Source organism: Pteropus vampyrus, unplaced genomic scaffold, assembly GCF_000151845.1.
Source record: "Pteropus vampyrus isolate Shadow unplaced genomic scaffold, Pvam_2.0 Scaffold477, whole genome shotgun sequence".
Classification (NCBI taxonomy): domain Eukaryota; kingdom Metazoa; phylum Chordata; class Mammalia; order Chiroptera; family Pteropodidae; genus Pteropus; species Pteropus vampyrus.
The window spans coordinates 1,571,767-1,588,729 of NW_011889258.1; the positions used below are offsets into that span (position 1 = coordinate 1,571,767).

The window sequence follows — 16,963 nt, forward strand, 5'->3', positions numbered from 1 at the left end:
CAGGGGCACAAAGGTTTTAAACCCTCGATTCCATCCCCCACATCCTTAATCTTTACACAAAAGACTATATCTCCTCCATTCATTAACTGATAACTAAGAGGTGGGTAAGCAAGCCGGGGTACAGAAGCAGAATACATCATTGTTAAAATATTTTGTACCTATAGGCAGTGATCCGGCCAGTAAATCCCTTTAGTTAATAAATTTTTAGCAGATAACTAACTAGAAGTGAGACATGGCGGTTAGCACGTACCATGTCTTATCCTTAACCTATTGTTTCTAAAGGTGAGGTCACTACAGTACCTACCAATGTAAAAGAAGTATATGTCCCTCTGGTTTACTTTTTATCCATTCCCAGAGATTTACCCGCTTTACTTTCTCCCACTCCCTTAATCTACCACCGATGAATCTTCCTTACATCTCCTTTGATTCTAATGTATAAAATAAGATGCAAAACTGCCATTCTCTGGAGCATTTTCTTAATCCAATGAGATTTTTGTTTCCTGGCAATTATCATCAGTTTGGCTCAAATAAAGTCATTAAAATTCTCTACAGATTTGGACATTTCTTACATTAACACTTTGTTTGGTGAGATGCTGCATAATTCCTCTGGTGTACAATCTCCCTCATTTCAATGGGTCAGTAAACCTGATTTTGTTAAACTGCGAGTTTGTTCTTAATGGTTTTAGGCTGTAGGCTGTATGAGCTAGACCACTCTCCATTAAACTCTTTTCTCCACTGCAGGCAAAGGAGTGTTTTTCCCCAACTTCTAAGGATATCTATTGGGTGATTCCTTAGTTATGAGTGGCACCAATGACTGAATTTATTCTCAATGACTGAAGGTCAAATTTAGCTTAATCCCCCTGTATAACTGCTGCTCACAGCTATCAAACTTGAGATGCTGGTGAAATGTCAAAAATCAATGCTGATCTAAAATATTTAATCAAAATTCAATGGGCTCTGTGTTGAGAGATAAGGCAAGCACTGTAAGAACATGAGTTTAGAAAGAGAAAGGGAGAAGAGCAGTGAGAAATAATTGTTATCTTTAGAGTTTTGTTACCGAATTCAAGGGGTTCATTTTTCCTGCATGTGTCAAAGCCAAAAGAAGCACAGACAGGCACTTGCAACAAAGAAAGTAGAGGTTTATTTAAGGAAATGGCACCAGGCCCAGAGACACAGGTGAACTAGTGCTCAAAGACATGGCTCACAGATGGCCTATAGGGGTTAGGTTATATAGGGGAAAACTCTTTAGTAGCTAAGGGAGTTGAGCTCATGGGCTCTTCTGATTGATCAGGGCTAGGGTAGGAGGCAGTTGATCATTACATTGGGTCCTGATGTCAGTCATGGTATCATTCTGTCTGGTTTCAAGGGGATGCTGGTAGGGTCATCCTACCTTCATGAGTGTGGAGCTGCAAGATGGTATCTTTAATTTGACAAAAACTCTGTTTCTGTGGTCAACAGACCTGAGGCTTTGTTCCTAAGACTGTTTGATGCTGACATTAAGGGAGCGGTAATGCAGTATGCAGAAAGATAAGGAAAGAAAAGAAGCAAGTGAGCCTGAGGCCTGTTTGAATCAAGGAGAAAGAGAAGCGAAAACGTCATTTTAAAGAAGTGAAGATTTTCAGTTACAGTTTTACCCTAGAACCAAGTCTTTACAAAAGTTGTCTGACCCTGAAAAACTACCAACCCCCAACCTTCACTCCCATCAATACTGAAACTTCTCTCAAATTCCCTCTGATTTACGCTCTTCCATCTTCTATGTTCCCTAGGTCCAAACAATGTATTTAGTGTGCTTTAAAGAGTTTAAGTCAAAAATGTAATCCATTTATTTCACTTCATTTTATAACCATCTTTTGAGATTATATTTCGTTCCACACACACTGCCTTTTGGGAAGTAGATATGAATAATCATATTAGCTTACATTTTTGAGCACTTACTATGAGCCAGGCATGTGATTTTAAAATCCATTTCTAGATTATTTAATTTAATCATATCACACCTGTGAGGTGAGTCTATTATGTTCCTTACTCTATTGATGAAGAAAGTAAGCAAGACACAAAGAATAACTTGCCAAAGAGTGCACAGATAGCAAGTAAAAACCTAGGATTTAAAACCTGGCACTCTGGCTGCAAACCACGTATGTTTTTTTTTTTTTTTTAACCAGTACAGATCACCGTTTCAGTACATTATGCCTTCACATATCAATCAACTTGTGTAGAATTTCCACTTTTCAAAACTAACTGGTTATATTTTAATTACTTCAACAATTACTCAAAATATTAATTAACAACTCTATGATAATTCTGTGCATTATGCAGCAAGAGGCATTAAAAAATCCAAGGATTTGATATTTCTGTTTAGATTGTAGGTGATTACATTATAGCTTCAAAAACCAGAGGAACATACATGGATCAAATAACATTTGTGCAAATGACTATGCACAAAAACTGTGTACTAATGATAGTCTATGTATTCTTTGTGCAATAAATGTTCAATAAGGGAGAGATGAGTATGACATAAAGGAGGTAGCTAGGTTAAGAAAAAGGATCGTTGAGAAGATATGGCGGAAGCTGAATCTGAGGGACTTTTCTACTTTACATTTCTAAATCTGGAGATTTCTTAAGAAGTAGCCATTTATTCAAGAACTAATGTAATTAAATTTACCTATGGCTCCATTGGCTATGTTATTCTACTATTAATAATTCTATCAATTTTTAGATTCCTTAATATATAAGAGAATATTTTCACAAACCTTATTTCATGTGATTTAATCCTTACAACGTTGTGATGTACGTAAAGAGATGATGATAATGATCATGATTTCAAAAATAGAGTGTCTTGGGCTTGAATAGGGAACATTATTTTTCCAAGGCTATATGGTCAGGAAGTAGAAGAATTAGGATTTGAAGCTGGCCATATGCCTCTAAAATGAGTATCCTTTACTCAATAACCTAGTGGCTTTCAATTTTTTTCCCCTTTTTTAATTCACCAATTTGTTTTATCATGGTAAATATTAAAATCTCCCCTTTTGTCTTAAGAAAGAACTTTTATTTATCTACCCATTCGACTATGAAATAGTATTCAAAAATTGAAAGTAAGGTAAACATGTGGGCACTATGTCTTTTAGTGTCATATAGAGCAAAGGACACCCAAGGATTATTTAGAAAAATGAACCTAGTTTGATACAATGTTATTGATTAAAAGTCTTAGACTTAGTAAAGTTACATGGTAAGTTATAAATTTTGTGTAGAAATGTTGCAGGATTCTAGAACAGAGAGATGGGACACTGAGGCAATAAGCAGGAAACAGCGTTTATTGATGCACTGGCTCAATGAATTCTTATCCAAAGGCTGAGCCCTGATTGTAGCATGGTGGGCAGTTTTATACAATCTTGTACTTCTGCATTCCTACACAGCTATAGATATTCCATATAAGGAAGGAGAACATAAGGAGAACGTTGATTGGCTGCCAAACTATAAAGAAACTGGCTTAATCGTTTAAGCAGGTTTTTGGACTGCAGAGTCAGCCGGAGAGTCCTGGGATGGGGCAGGGGGTGCAGTCAGGAACTAACTCATTTGAACAGGAAATGGTCAGGTAGGGTCAGGCTACCACAGTAGAAATGTAAATAATTTCTGTCTATTGAAACAAATAATTTCAAAGGTGAAATTTTATGGCCTTGTAAAAATTTATCCATTTTGTATCTAATCTAGTGATTTTATCCTAACCATTTTTTTATTAAATTACCTATACATAATTTGCTTCTCAAATGAACTGGTTTTACTATCTTTCTGGTTCACTCATTAGTTGATGAATTGAATAAAATCTTTGATGTGATCACTTTATATTTGTATGAAAGTAGTGAGTTATTCTTTTTGAAAATTATACTTTAACAGTTTACTCAATAAATAAACATTTAGACATTTAAACACATTTCAAAAACATTGAAAATTTGAAAAAAATTATATTTACTTTTGCATTTATCATTTCTGGTCCTCTTTATTTCTGTGTGTAGATACAAATTTCCGTCTGGAATCCTTTTCTTTCTCTCTGAAGACCTTGTTTTAACATTTGTTGTAGTGCAAATCATCTGGTAATTAATTCTTTCAGTTTTTGTCTAAAAATGTCATTTACTTCAGTTTGATTTTTTTTTTTCTTTCAGTATTTTAAAGATGTTACTCCATTTTCTTCTGGCTTTCATAGTCTCAAGTAGAAGACTGTTGAAGTTCTTGTTTTGTTCCTTTAATATACTTTTCTTTTCTGGCTGCTTGTAGGACTTTTCTCTTTATCACTGTTGGTTTCAATTTATCATGTGCACTGTGTAGCTTTCCCAATATTTCTTCTTCCTCTGGCTTGTATGGTTATTGGATCTCTTGGTTTATCATTTATATTCAATTTAGAAAATTTGGCCGTTATTTATTCAAATTAATTGTCAACACACCATCTCCTCCTTCTGGGATTCCAATTACACACAGTTAGACAGCTTCTCCTATCTTGATTCAACTTTTCCTCTATGTTACATTTAATTATCCAGGTGATGACAAAGTCCAAGATGTGATCAAGGCAATGAGTAAAATATAGAAAGGTTTACATTCGGACTTTACACTTTCCCATTTTACATTTCAGGGTTCTGGCTCCATGCAAGGATATGAGTAAGGTTTTGTCCATTATTTGGACCAAATAGTAGTTGAGTCCCAGTTTTTAAAATGTATTTACCCAAAAGATTCTGTCATTTTCCCCCAAGTTTCACTAACATGGTTGAGTAAGTAGGTATTCAAAGAGGCTCTTGATAAGACAAGCAGAAAGCTGGTTTCTCATATTATATTGCAGTAATTTAGAACACAGTCTCTGAAATCAGATTGCCTAGGTTAGAATTTAAGCTTTTAAAAAATTTAAAATTTTCAACTTGCTAGTTGTATGACTGGCAAAGTTACTTAATAGTGCTGTGTCTCATTTTCCTTACTCCTAACCTATAAAATGGGGATAATAATTGTACCAACCACCTTGAGGATTATATGAGTTAGTATCTTCAAATTACTTAGCACTGTACCCAGCGCTTTAAAAAAGATCAACAAATGTTAGCTATTATTATTTTGTATTCCCATTGGATTGAAATATTTTTTATTAAATTTATTGGAGTGACACTGGTTAATAAAATTATACAGGTATCAAGTGTAATAGTAAATAATACTTCAAATGTATATATTACATTGTGTGTTCATTTATATGCTGCTCATCTCTATCCTTTTTATTCTTCATTTTGTCTTTCCTTCTCAGTTTTTGATTTATGTATATTCTTATCCTTTTACTCAAATATAATTTTCTTTTCTTCTGGAACAATTTTTGACAATTTTCATTTTCATGTATTCTTTCACTATCTTAATCGTGCACACAGATGTTAAAGTTGTGAATGTGCTCACGGCCCCTGCAACAACAAGATTCTGCTATGATATATATACAGATACTCCAAGTCATTCCTCAGATAGATAGCTCACAAGCTCTTATTCTCTTTAAAATTTGTTTTGATCAAATCATGCATTATTAATTCTTTTCTATGAGTGAAAAAATTCTCCAAACTTCACCTTTTCCTTATGTTTGCAATGTAATTAAATAAAAATAAAGTATAAATAAGACTGACTTTGATCTGCCAATCTCAATAGGCAATTGTTCTCATTTAATCCACATCAAGCCATTAATCTTCCATTTAGGGTGAGAATTGAATGAGTATCAGATCTTTCAGAGATAAGACAAATGAACTAGTATAGCAAAAGCTCTGGGTTGAATTTATTCTTGAACCAATGACAGGAGGCATCCAAAAGTGTTAATGACACAGATACAGTTTTGGAGTTTCTTTTGTCCATGAGCACAAAATGAAGAGCATACCATAAAGTCCCTGCTTAACCTATAATCTAGCACTGGCCACAACTGGATAAATCAATCTGCTCAAAAGCTCTTTCAGTGATTAAGAGGTGTGGCATACTTCTCAAACAATGCAAAGATCACTTGTGTTATTTGATAATAGATTTACCCTTTATTTCTTCTTTTGAGTCAGCACTTTAGTATATATGTTTTAACTAAGGCTTTTACACTGCACTCAGCCTCAGAATGACTTCAACTTTCCATGCCTTCTTTTCCTTTTTGTGACCTAACTTTGGGCAGCCTCCTGTTAAACCTCCAACAAAGCTAGAAAGATCAGAAAGAGGAGGTCAAACATCAGGCAAGACACTTGCTTATTCTTAGCCTTTTTGGAACAAAGGTTCAACTGGGAAGAAATTCTGGATTAACTATGACTTGCAAGTAGTCATATTTGCTTTTTGTCCTTGTTATTAGGGATAATTTAAAGTTAATGGTACTTCACAATTTATTCTTTCATTGTGAATTAAAAAATTAGAAGAATCTATAAGACAAATTTGAAAGTTAGAGGTTCACGAATCATTGAGCTTTGCCTCAGGCAAGCAATACAAAAACAACCAACACTGCATAGAGATTAAGATAGTGATGAAACAATAACCCTTGACTATAACCCAAGAGGTTTAAGCCATCAGGATAAATATGGCTTAAGCAAGGAACACAAATGTGTTTTCACCATATCCTAACTTTGCCTAATGTCCATCTTATATTTGTTATATCAACTGGAACTCTTAATACAGTTTGATTAATTATGGGCAGGTGTGTATTTGTTGTTTTTGGCATCTAGTTTCCAAGATAGGTAACTAGAAACAAACAAACAAATTATTAAAATGTTTTTCCTCTAGCCCAAGAACAATATATTTCTTTTTATTGTTCATTTAGTTGTTCTGAAAGAGCAAGAAGGGACTTCAAATGCCTCCCCTCCCTGCCAAAATATATATGGATTCAGCAGCAGAGAACAGGAACACTGGATGGAACATCTTTGCTGTTGTGAGGACCTTCAGCAACTATTTATTACTTTCTTTTTATTTTTCCTCTCTAACCCATTTCAGTATGTGGGATAAGTGTATAGCTCTACTCCCAAGTGAAGAAAGTCATAATCACAGCTCAAAATATACTCAGGCAGGAAAATGTAACTACCTCCAGGAAAGTGAGCAACTCTCATATGAATTTTGTACCCCCTTGCATCCCCTAACAAAATGCCTGCAATTACTCCCTTTTTGAGTTTATATTCCGTTATTGAAATTCTCTTGTTAAACTACAACTCACTCTTCTCTCTTTAAGGAATATGCTAAGTTATTCTTATCCACTAACAGTCTGCTGTGACTCAGTACTTAGTTATTTTTGGAACTGAAAGAATGAGACAACAGATGAATAGGCTTTGATGGAAGAATGACAAGCTCAAACAGAAAAAAGCTATGAAAGCAAGACTGGCCTGGGTGGATAATGGAGACTTGGGTCCTGAAGAAGGAAGTGGAAGGCAATTTTACGATATTTTCAAAGACTGGGGATAGCAACCCATTCCTACTCTACCACCAAGTTCTGATTTAATTGGTCTGGAGAAGGGTCCAGCCACCTGTAGTTTTTTTTTTTTTTAATTAAATTTATTGGGGTGACATTGGTTAATAAAACTATATAGGTTTCATTTATACAATTCAATAATATATCATATGTATATTGCATTGTGTGTTCACCACTCAAAGTTAAATTTCCTTCCATCACCATATATTCGACCCTCTTTATCCTTGTCTACCTCCCCCTCCCCCATTTGCCTCTTGTAACCACTAAAATGTTGTCTGTGTCTATGAGGTTTTGTTTGTTAGATTGTTTTATTTGTTGCTTTCAGTTTTATATCCCACATATGAGTGAAATGGTGTGGTTCTCAGCTTTTTTTGTCTGACTTATTTCGCTTGGTATGATAATTTCAAGATCCACCCATGTTGTTGCAAATGGCAGTATTTCATCTTTTCTTATGGCTGAATAATATTCCACTGTATATATGTACTACATCTTCTGTCTGTCAAAGGATACTTTGGTTGTTTCCATGTCTTGGCCACCACAAATAATGAATATCGGGCTGTATATACCTTTAAAGATAATTTTTTCAAATTTTTTGGGTAGATACTCAGAAAAGGGATTTTTAGGTCATGTGGTAACTCTATTTTTAATCATTTGAGAAACATCCATACTACTTTCTATAGTAGCTGTACCAGTTTACATTCCCACCAGCAGTGTATGAGGATTTCTTTTTCCCCACAACCTCTCCAACATTTGTTATTACTTGTCTTGTTAATATTAGCCATTCTTCTAGGTGTGAGATGGTATCTCATTGTGGTTGTGATTTGCTTTTCTCTAACAGCTAGTGAGGTTGACCATCTTTTCATATGTCTGTTGGCCATTTGTATGTGTTTTTGGGAGAAGTGTCTGTTCAGGTCCTCTGCCCATTCTTTAATTGGATTGTTTGTTTGTTGTTGTTGTTGTTGTTGTTGAGTTTTATGAGTTCTTTGTATATTTTGGATATGAGCCCCTTAACTGAGGTGTTGTTTGCAAATATATTCTCCCATTCAGTTGGTTGCCCTTTTATTTTACTGATTATTTATTTTGCTGTGCAGACCTTTTTAGTTTGAAATAGTTCTATTCATTTATTTTTGCTTTTACTTCTCTTGCCTTTCATATCAAATTCATAAAATCCTCTCTAAAACCACCTGTTTTTAACACTCTGCAGATAATTAAAATTGCAATCAAGATGAGAATCATTGTTCCAAACAGGACTTCAGAGGAACAGAGGTGAATCTCAGAGGATATCAGAATGTAAGCATGTCCTTTCCTTTCGGGGGGGGGGGGGGGGCGGCTTTAGTGTATTAATGTGAAGGTGTTCTGTAAACCTCTGCAATCTTATTCCACATGAAGCTTAACTCTGTGCAGGATGCAATAGACCAAAGCATTCTTTATTTAACCACCTCTAAGTGGTTGTAGAAAACCAGCATTAGAGCACTTATGGTTATCCAGATATTTTAAGGTGGTCATCACCTTCTAGAACTGCAGTTAGTTAAGTATTACTTTTTGTCTATTAAATAATTATTTAAAGAACGAATGGAACTTTACTGTTTATAAACCAGAAAGTTTTATTTTCCAAAAAGTTTACATTGACCTGGAAGAATCCACCACTGTCCAGCTTTCCAACTTTCTAGTGTTTGATAACTTAAACTTTCTGTCATCCATTTTAAAATGTATGCACTCTATTTCCATTATATACTCTTAAAATTTTACTAGAGGATACAGTTATTGAATTAGAATGCTGTACACCTTAAATTTATATAATATTATTAACCAATGTTACCTCAATAAGTTTATAAATACATAAATATCTAGAAGTAATATCTTAAACTGCTTCTCAAAAAACCTTAAACATTTTTACTTAAAACACTCTAAATTATTAACTTTCTGTCATCACAAAATTCCACAGTTAATTATACAAACTGATTATTTAACTTATTTACATATTTGCCAGATTCTTTGATCCTGATGTCTTCTTGCATTATTGACTGATCTTTTGGGATTACTTTTTTCTATCTGGGCTATATTCTTTAGAAGTTACTTGAGTAGGTGTCTACTAGGGTAAATTATTCAGAGGTCTTTATTTCACACTTGGCCTTAAAGGGTAATTGTGTTGGCCACAAAATTCTGTGTTGAAAGTCATCTTCTTGCAACACGTTGAATATATAATGTATCTTCTGTCTTCCCTTATTGCTTTAAGATGTTGGCTATTAGGTTGTTTTCAATTGTAAATGATCTTTCTTTTCCCTATGACTTCATTTAAATGTTTCTCCTTGATATGAGAATTTAACCAAATGTCAGAAAATGTATTTTTTTTAATCAACAGATAACATATTAGTTTCTGGTATACACTATATTCATTTAATATTTGTATATATTGCTCAATGAGCACCTCAATAACTCTAATTAATATCTGTCATCATACAGTTACAAAATTTTGTTCTCGTGATGAGAACTTTTAAGATCTACTTTCTTAGCAACTTTCAAATATGCAATAAATATTATTAACTATAGTCACCATGCTGTACATTACATACCCATGACTTATGCATTTTATAACTAAAAGTTTACACCTTCCGATGTCCTTCATCCATTTTTCACACCCTCCACACCTCACCTCTAGAAACCACCACCAATCTATTCTCTTTATCTATAAGCTCATCTTTTTTTTTAATTTTATATTTCACATATTAGTGAGATCATATAGTACAATAATTCCCTCAAGGTCTATCCATTTTGTGCAAAAATTGTAAGATTCCATTCTTTTTTATGGTTGAATAATATTTCATTATAGATAGATGATAGATAGATAGATAGATAGATAGATAGATAGATAGATAGATAGATACATTTTCTTTATCCATTCATTCATCGATGGACACTTAGGCTGTTTTCATGTCTTGGTATTGTAAATAAAGCTGTAATGAACATGGAAGCGGTGCACATATCATTTTGAACTAGCATTTTCACTTTCCTTAGATAAATACCCAGAAGTGGAATTGCTGGATAATATGATAATTTTATTTTTAGTTTATTGAAAAATCTCCATACTGTTTTCCTTTGTGGTTGCACCAATTTACAATCTCACCAACAGTGCACAAAGGTTATTTTTTTGTCTACATCCTCACAAACACTTATCACTGTCTGTCTTTTTGATAATAGCCATTCTAACAGGTGTGAGGTGATATCTCATTGTGGTTGTGATTTTCATTTTCCTGATAATTAGTGATGTTGAGCACCTTTTCATGTACCTGTTGGTCATTTATATGTTATCTTTAGAAAAGTATCTATTCATATCTTCTGCCCATTTCTAATTGGATTGTTTGTTTGTTTGTTTGTTTGTTTGTTTCTATAGAGCTGTGAGTTCTTTACGTACTTTGAATATTAACCCCCTATCAGATATACAATTTGCAAATATTTTCTCCCATTCAGTAGGTTGCCTTTTCATGTTGATTTTCTTTGTTGTACAGAAGGTTTTTAGTTTGATGTAGCCTCATTTGTTTATTTTTACTCTTATTGCCTTTGCTCCTGGTGCTAAATCGAAAAAAATCACTGCTAAGACTGGTGTCAAGGAGCTTACCAGTGTTTTCTTCTAGGAGTTTTATAATTTCAGGTCTTACATTCAAGTCTTCAATCCAGTTTGAGTTAATTTTGTGTCTGGAATAAGATAGTGGTCCAGTTTTCCTAATACCATATATTGAAGAAACAGGCTTTTCCCCAGTATATATTATTGGCTCCTTTGTCATAAATTGATTGGCCATATATGTGTCCATTTGTTTCTGGGCTTTCTATACTGTTTCATTGATATATGTGTCTATTTTTATGCTGATACCATACTGCTTCGATTACTATAATTTTGTAATATAGTTTGAAATCAGGAAGCATGGTTTCTCCAGCTTTGTTCTTCTTTCTCAAAATTTCTTAGTCTATTCACAGTCTTTTATGCTTCCATACAAGTTTTGGTCCATTTTTGTGAAATATGCCATCTGGATTTTGATAGAAATTGCATTGAATTTGTAGATGGCTTTGGGTAGTATGGACATTTTAACAATATTAATTCTTGCAATCCATGAGCATGAAATATCTTCCCATTTATTTTTACTCATTCAATTTCTTTCATCAATATCTTGTAGCTTTCAATGTACAGATCTTTCACCTCCTTGATTAAATTAATTCTGAGATATTTTAATTTTTTTGATGTAATTGTAAATGAGGTTATCTTTTTTTTCTTTTAGATAGTTTGTTATTAGTATATAAAAACACAACAGATTTTTGTATATTAATTTTGTATCCTGCAACTTTAGTAAATTCGTTCATTAGTTCCAAAAATTTTTTTTTAAATTTTTTTGGTGAAGTTTTTAGGATTTTCTCTATATAATATTATGTCATCTGCAAACAGTGACAGTTTTACCCTTTCCTTTCTGATTTGAACTTATTTTAATTCTTTTTCCTAATTGCTCTGGTTAGACTTCCAAAACAGTGTTGAATAAAAATGACCTGAATGGTCATCTTATTCTTGATCTTAAGGAAAATACTTTTAGCTTTTTCCCATTGAGTGTGATATTAACTGTGGGTTTGTCATATATGGCCTCTATTGTATTGAGGTATGTTCCTTCTATACTCACTAAGTTGAGATTTTAATCATAAATGGATGTTAAATGTTTTCAAATGCTTTTATTGCATCTCTTGAGATGATCATGTGATTTTTACCCTTCATTTTGTTAATGTGGAGTATCACCTTGATTAATTTGGGGATGTTGAACCATCTTTACATCCCTGGAATAAATCCAACTTTATTATGTTGTATGATCTCTGAATATATTTTTAATTCAGTTTTCTAATATTTTGCTGAGGATTTTTGAATATATGTTTATCAAAGATATTAGCCTGTAATTTTCTTTTTCATAACATTCTTTTCTGGTTTTGGTATCAGAGTAATGCTGGCCTCATAAAATTAGTGTTGGAGATGAACCTTTTCTTTTCTTTTTCTTTATCTTTTTTTTTTTAGGCAAGGCAACCCTTGGTTGACCTCACAGATTACAAGGATCTTGTTAGCTTACAATCTCTTATTTTTTTTTATTTTTTATGCCTACAGCACCTGGTCTTCCTAGGTGGTCTCCCTTCCAAGTACTAACCAGTCCTGACCCTGCTTAGCTTCTGAGATTAGATGGGATCGGGCTTGTTCAGGGTGGCATGGCCATAGAAACCTTATTTTCAATCCTATCTTAGCTCTAGGTTGTCTCTCAAACCTTTATGATTCTCCAAGCAATCTATTTTATTTTTCGTGGCTTCCAGTAGTTGAGAGTATGCCATGACTCATTAGTGTCTCAAAGGGGAAACTCTCAATCAGTACCTAAATTCAGGCTCATTGAAATCAGATCCTCAGGTGGCAACTTATAACATATGCAGATATATACAGCCTTACGGGATTGAAGGTGTCAGCCCTACTGGCCACCAGTGCTAGGTAATCTAGAGGTATTCCCTGCGTGGCAGTTGAAAAAATCAGGAAACCAGATATGTGTACAAACTCCTGTCTGAAAAGTACCAATGAATTGTAATGAGGCAGAAGGAGAGAACAAAGATGGCATGCACCAGTCCATATTCCCTGAGAACACATTCATAGATATCTGGACATGTGCCAAATTTGAAGCTTACCCCTCAAACCAAAGCTCCAGGACAAGCTTATGGGTGTTTTTTTTCCCCACAAAAAGACTAGGGGTATGTTTCAATCTGCTGTCTGTTCAGTGCCCTCAGAGGTAGTATTCTGTCAAGATCTATATTTATGATTGTTATAGTCTATGGGACCCAGTAACACAAGCCCCCCTGGCCACCAGATGATCCAGGGACATTCTCTGGGCGACAACCATAAAATAAGAGCATCAGAAGTGAAAACCAGAGCACCAGATAAAAAACAAGGTTATCAGACATGTGTAAAGGTTCCTGTTGGGAGTTACTGGCACTTTGGAGCACAACACAGGGAAAATGAAAAGATAGTGCCTGCTCTCCAAGATTTCTGGGAAAGATTACAGTTACCCCTTAGATATGTGTTTAATTAGAAACCTGATCCCAGGCTGCAGCTATGAATATGTTAATAGGTTTCTTACACAGGAAGACTGAGCTCCTGGGTCTGTTGCCTCTTCTCGTGGCCTGAAGGTGGTAGTCATTAATGGACATTTTCCTGTTGTTTACAGACTTGTGGGACCCATGAGTAAAAGCCCCACTGGACACAAAAGCCAGGCAATGTAGAGGTATCCTCTGGCAGCAGCCACAAAAACTGGGACACCAGATGTGTGTAAAAGCTCCATTCTGGGAGTTACTTGCACTCTGGAGTGCAGAAGAGGGAGAGCCAAAATATAGTGTCCACCAACTGGAGCAAAGCAGAGAGAGAGCCCAAAGCTGGCACCTGGCAGTCTTTGTTCCAGAGAGCACCCAAGCAAGCCCTCAGTAATGTGTCAAATCAGATGCCTGCCACTTAGGCCAATGCTCAAAACAAGCAAATAAGCCTCTCCCACACAAAGTCTGGGTGCCCCTTGATTGGCCACTTCCACACTGGGCCCTTGGGTGGCTGAGTCTGTGTGTGAGCCTTTTAAAGGCCATTTCTTAGATCTCTATTGTCTTGTAGTTCTCATGAACATGAGCCTCCTTTGTTTTTAAAGCTAGATGTTTTGGGGATTCATTTCTCAGGTACAGGTTTTAAAAGTTGGAGTGATCGATGTGGGGTACAAGCCCTTTACTCAGTGAGAAAGTTCAGTTTTTTGAGTTACCTCCTGACTGTGGGTCAGTCACCCTGCTGGGGGTGGGATTTATGGCAAGACTGTGTCCCAGCCTCTCCTACCTGCTTTGAGGTGGGCCTTTTTCTCTTGTTCACCTGATGTTTAGGAGTCAGTCAGTTTTTAGGTTTTTTGTTCCCCTCCCCAGAAGAAGTTATTCCATATGTAGATGTAGATGTAGATTTTCTGTGTTCATGGGAGGAGGTTAGTTCACCATTTGAAACCAGAACTACATTTCTGTTTATCCCATTTCATATACTGTTTGCTTCTAATGTCTGTAGGCACATCTTTTATAAGGTTTAGAAAATTCTTAGTCATTATCTTTTCAAATATTATCTCTCTTCCATTTTCTTTATTCTCTTTATGTAGGATAATATATTAAAGGCTCTCATTCATCATCAGTATCTATAAACTCCTCTTTTAAATTTTTAATTTTCCTTTGTGTTACATAATGTGTAATTTCATTGGATTGATCTTATAGTTTGCTAATACTTTAACTGTCTAATCTGCTATTTAGCTCATACATTTATTTTTAGCAATTATATTTTTTCAATATTATAAGTTCCATTGGCTCTTTTTCGAATTTACCTGGAAAAAAAAAATATATATATATATAAATTTATATATTTAAACACTTAAATATATAATTTTGTTGCTTATTCATTTTTGGATCTTATATTTCATGAAACAGTTCATACACAGATATAATCTATATCTTATTCCAACAACTAAAGAAAAGTTTTGGGAGTCTAAATATTTTGTTTGCTTTTATATCTGTTGACACTCATTCATAATGGTTTTGTCCTTATGTGTTTGTGACCTTCTACTGTGAGCTCATATTTTATTGGTCTTCATTTGTGGGACTCCAAGAAGTTTAAATTGAAGATGCTTTCTTTCAAAGAAGATTTGCTTTTATCTCTGTGTGTGCCAGAATACACTACTAACCTGGGACCATGTTAGCTCCTTTTTGAGTAAGAGTCTTGGCTTAATGCCAACAGCCTCTAATTCAGCTCCCCTGTTTGCTGCTAACTCAAAGTCAGTCTCCTGATTCATTTCAGTGTTGATAATTACATTTGCTCTCATACGTAAGCCATCTTTCTGCTTGCTTGTTGCTATCTGCTTTGGTTTAAGCTTATCCTCATTTTAGCTAGCAGGAAGGGTGCCTCAGAATTTTCTCTTATTTTTTAAGTCCAGCAATACATTTGGTCTCTGTTTTATTTAGGATCTAACTGATGTATTATGAGACGGCCCCTCAATGTATCTAGTCCATTACACTACTGGAAATTCTTTTCTCATTCTTTCTTCAACTCATTATAATCTGGCTTTCTGTTCTCACATTCATCTGAAGCCAAATTTAACAAATATTTCTGTCCTTGTCAGCACTTTCCCTTCTATCCATCCTTGACTCTTTTTTAGTTCTTTCGTAAGTTCTTACATCACCCATCCCTTAAATGTTGATGTTTCTTGAGGTCTTAACTTTAACCCTTTCCTTTTAAACCCACACACATTCTATGATCAATCTGATCCATTCGTGTGATTCCAACTTACCACCTATGTATTGATGATCCCCAGCACTGTCTCCATCCCGACAAAACCTATATATACAACTACCTGCTCTACTTAAATGTTCCAAGGTTATGTTATATTCAACATGTTAAAAATTGAATTTATCATCTTGCTTTTATACTCTAAACTACTTCTCTCATCTGCATTCTCTATCCAAGCTGCACAAATTAGAAACTAGGCCATCATTTACAATGACTCCTTAACGTAAACCTTCCACATTCAATAAATATCGAGTCTGACTATTTCTACATTCATGGATCCATTTACTTTTCTCTAGTTTAATAACACTGTTCTAGTACAGACAAGTCACTCTCATTTCTTGCTTCAAATATGGGTACTGCCTCTGCCTATCTTCTTGACCTCTCCCTTCCATACCACCCAATCCCTCCTCCATACAATAGTAAGTATTCTTTCTAAAATCTTATCATGCCATTATTTTGCTTAAGCAATGATTCACCATTGATTACAGGATAAAGTTCAAAATCTTGCAAGGTCCTTCAACATCTGGTCTCTGTCTCCTCTCTCTGTCATGCTACATTCCCCTTCCCTGGCTGATCCAATACTGAATACTAAATTACTCGCATTTTCTCAAACACGATCTCTTAACAGAAGTGTCTTTGAACTTTTCCTCTCTCTCTCTCTCTCTCTCTCTCTCTCTCTCTCTCTCTCTCCCTCTCTCTTGTTCCTTTACTTGCTTTCTCCTATTGCTTGGGTAAGGTGCTCCAATAACATTTGGTATTTATCTTTAGTAGCGTATATCTTATTTCACTGTATATGTCCTCTGTCTTCATTAGTGTGAGCTCCTTGAGAATGGTCTATGTCTTATTTATCACAGGACCTAAACATACTAGACATTTAACAAACATTTGCAGGAAGGAAGCAGAACAAAGCTAACCTGCAGTCTTACCTTTATTTGTAACATGCTATTGCAAACTCTACCAAGAAAGGGGAAAATAAAAAGAGTGTGCAAGCAGCTCAAAGCCCTCCAGTCAACTATCAATTCTATTTCCAACCTAAATGCATGAATTTGTGTAGTATATATTAATCTCAGTCCATTGCTCTTCTCCAATTAGCTACAGAGAGTTCAATTAACATTATCCTGGAGTGCCAAGAATACCAAAGGTATGGAACTATATACCTTGTCCAGCTTTTATCAGTACTAGAA

At 34.8% G+C, this 16,963-nt stretch overlaps 1 pseudogene; it reads right to left on the bottom strand.

The window, feature by feature from the left end:
* Positions 1-12,548: 12,548 nt before the first annotated feature.
* Positions 12,549-12,667, bottom strand: LOC111732646 (annotated as a pseudogene).
* Positions 12,668-16,963: the final 4,296 nt, after the last annotated feature.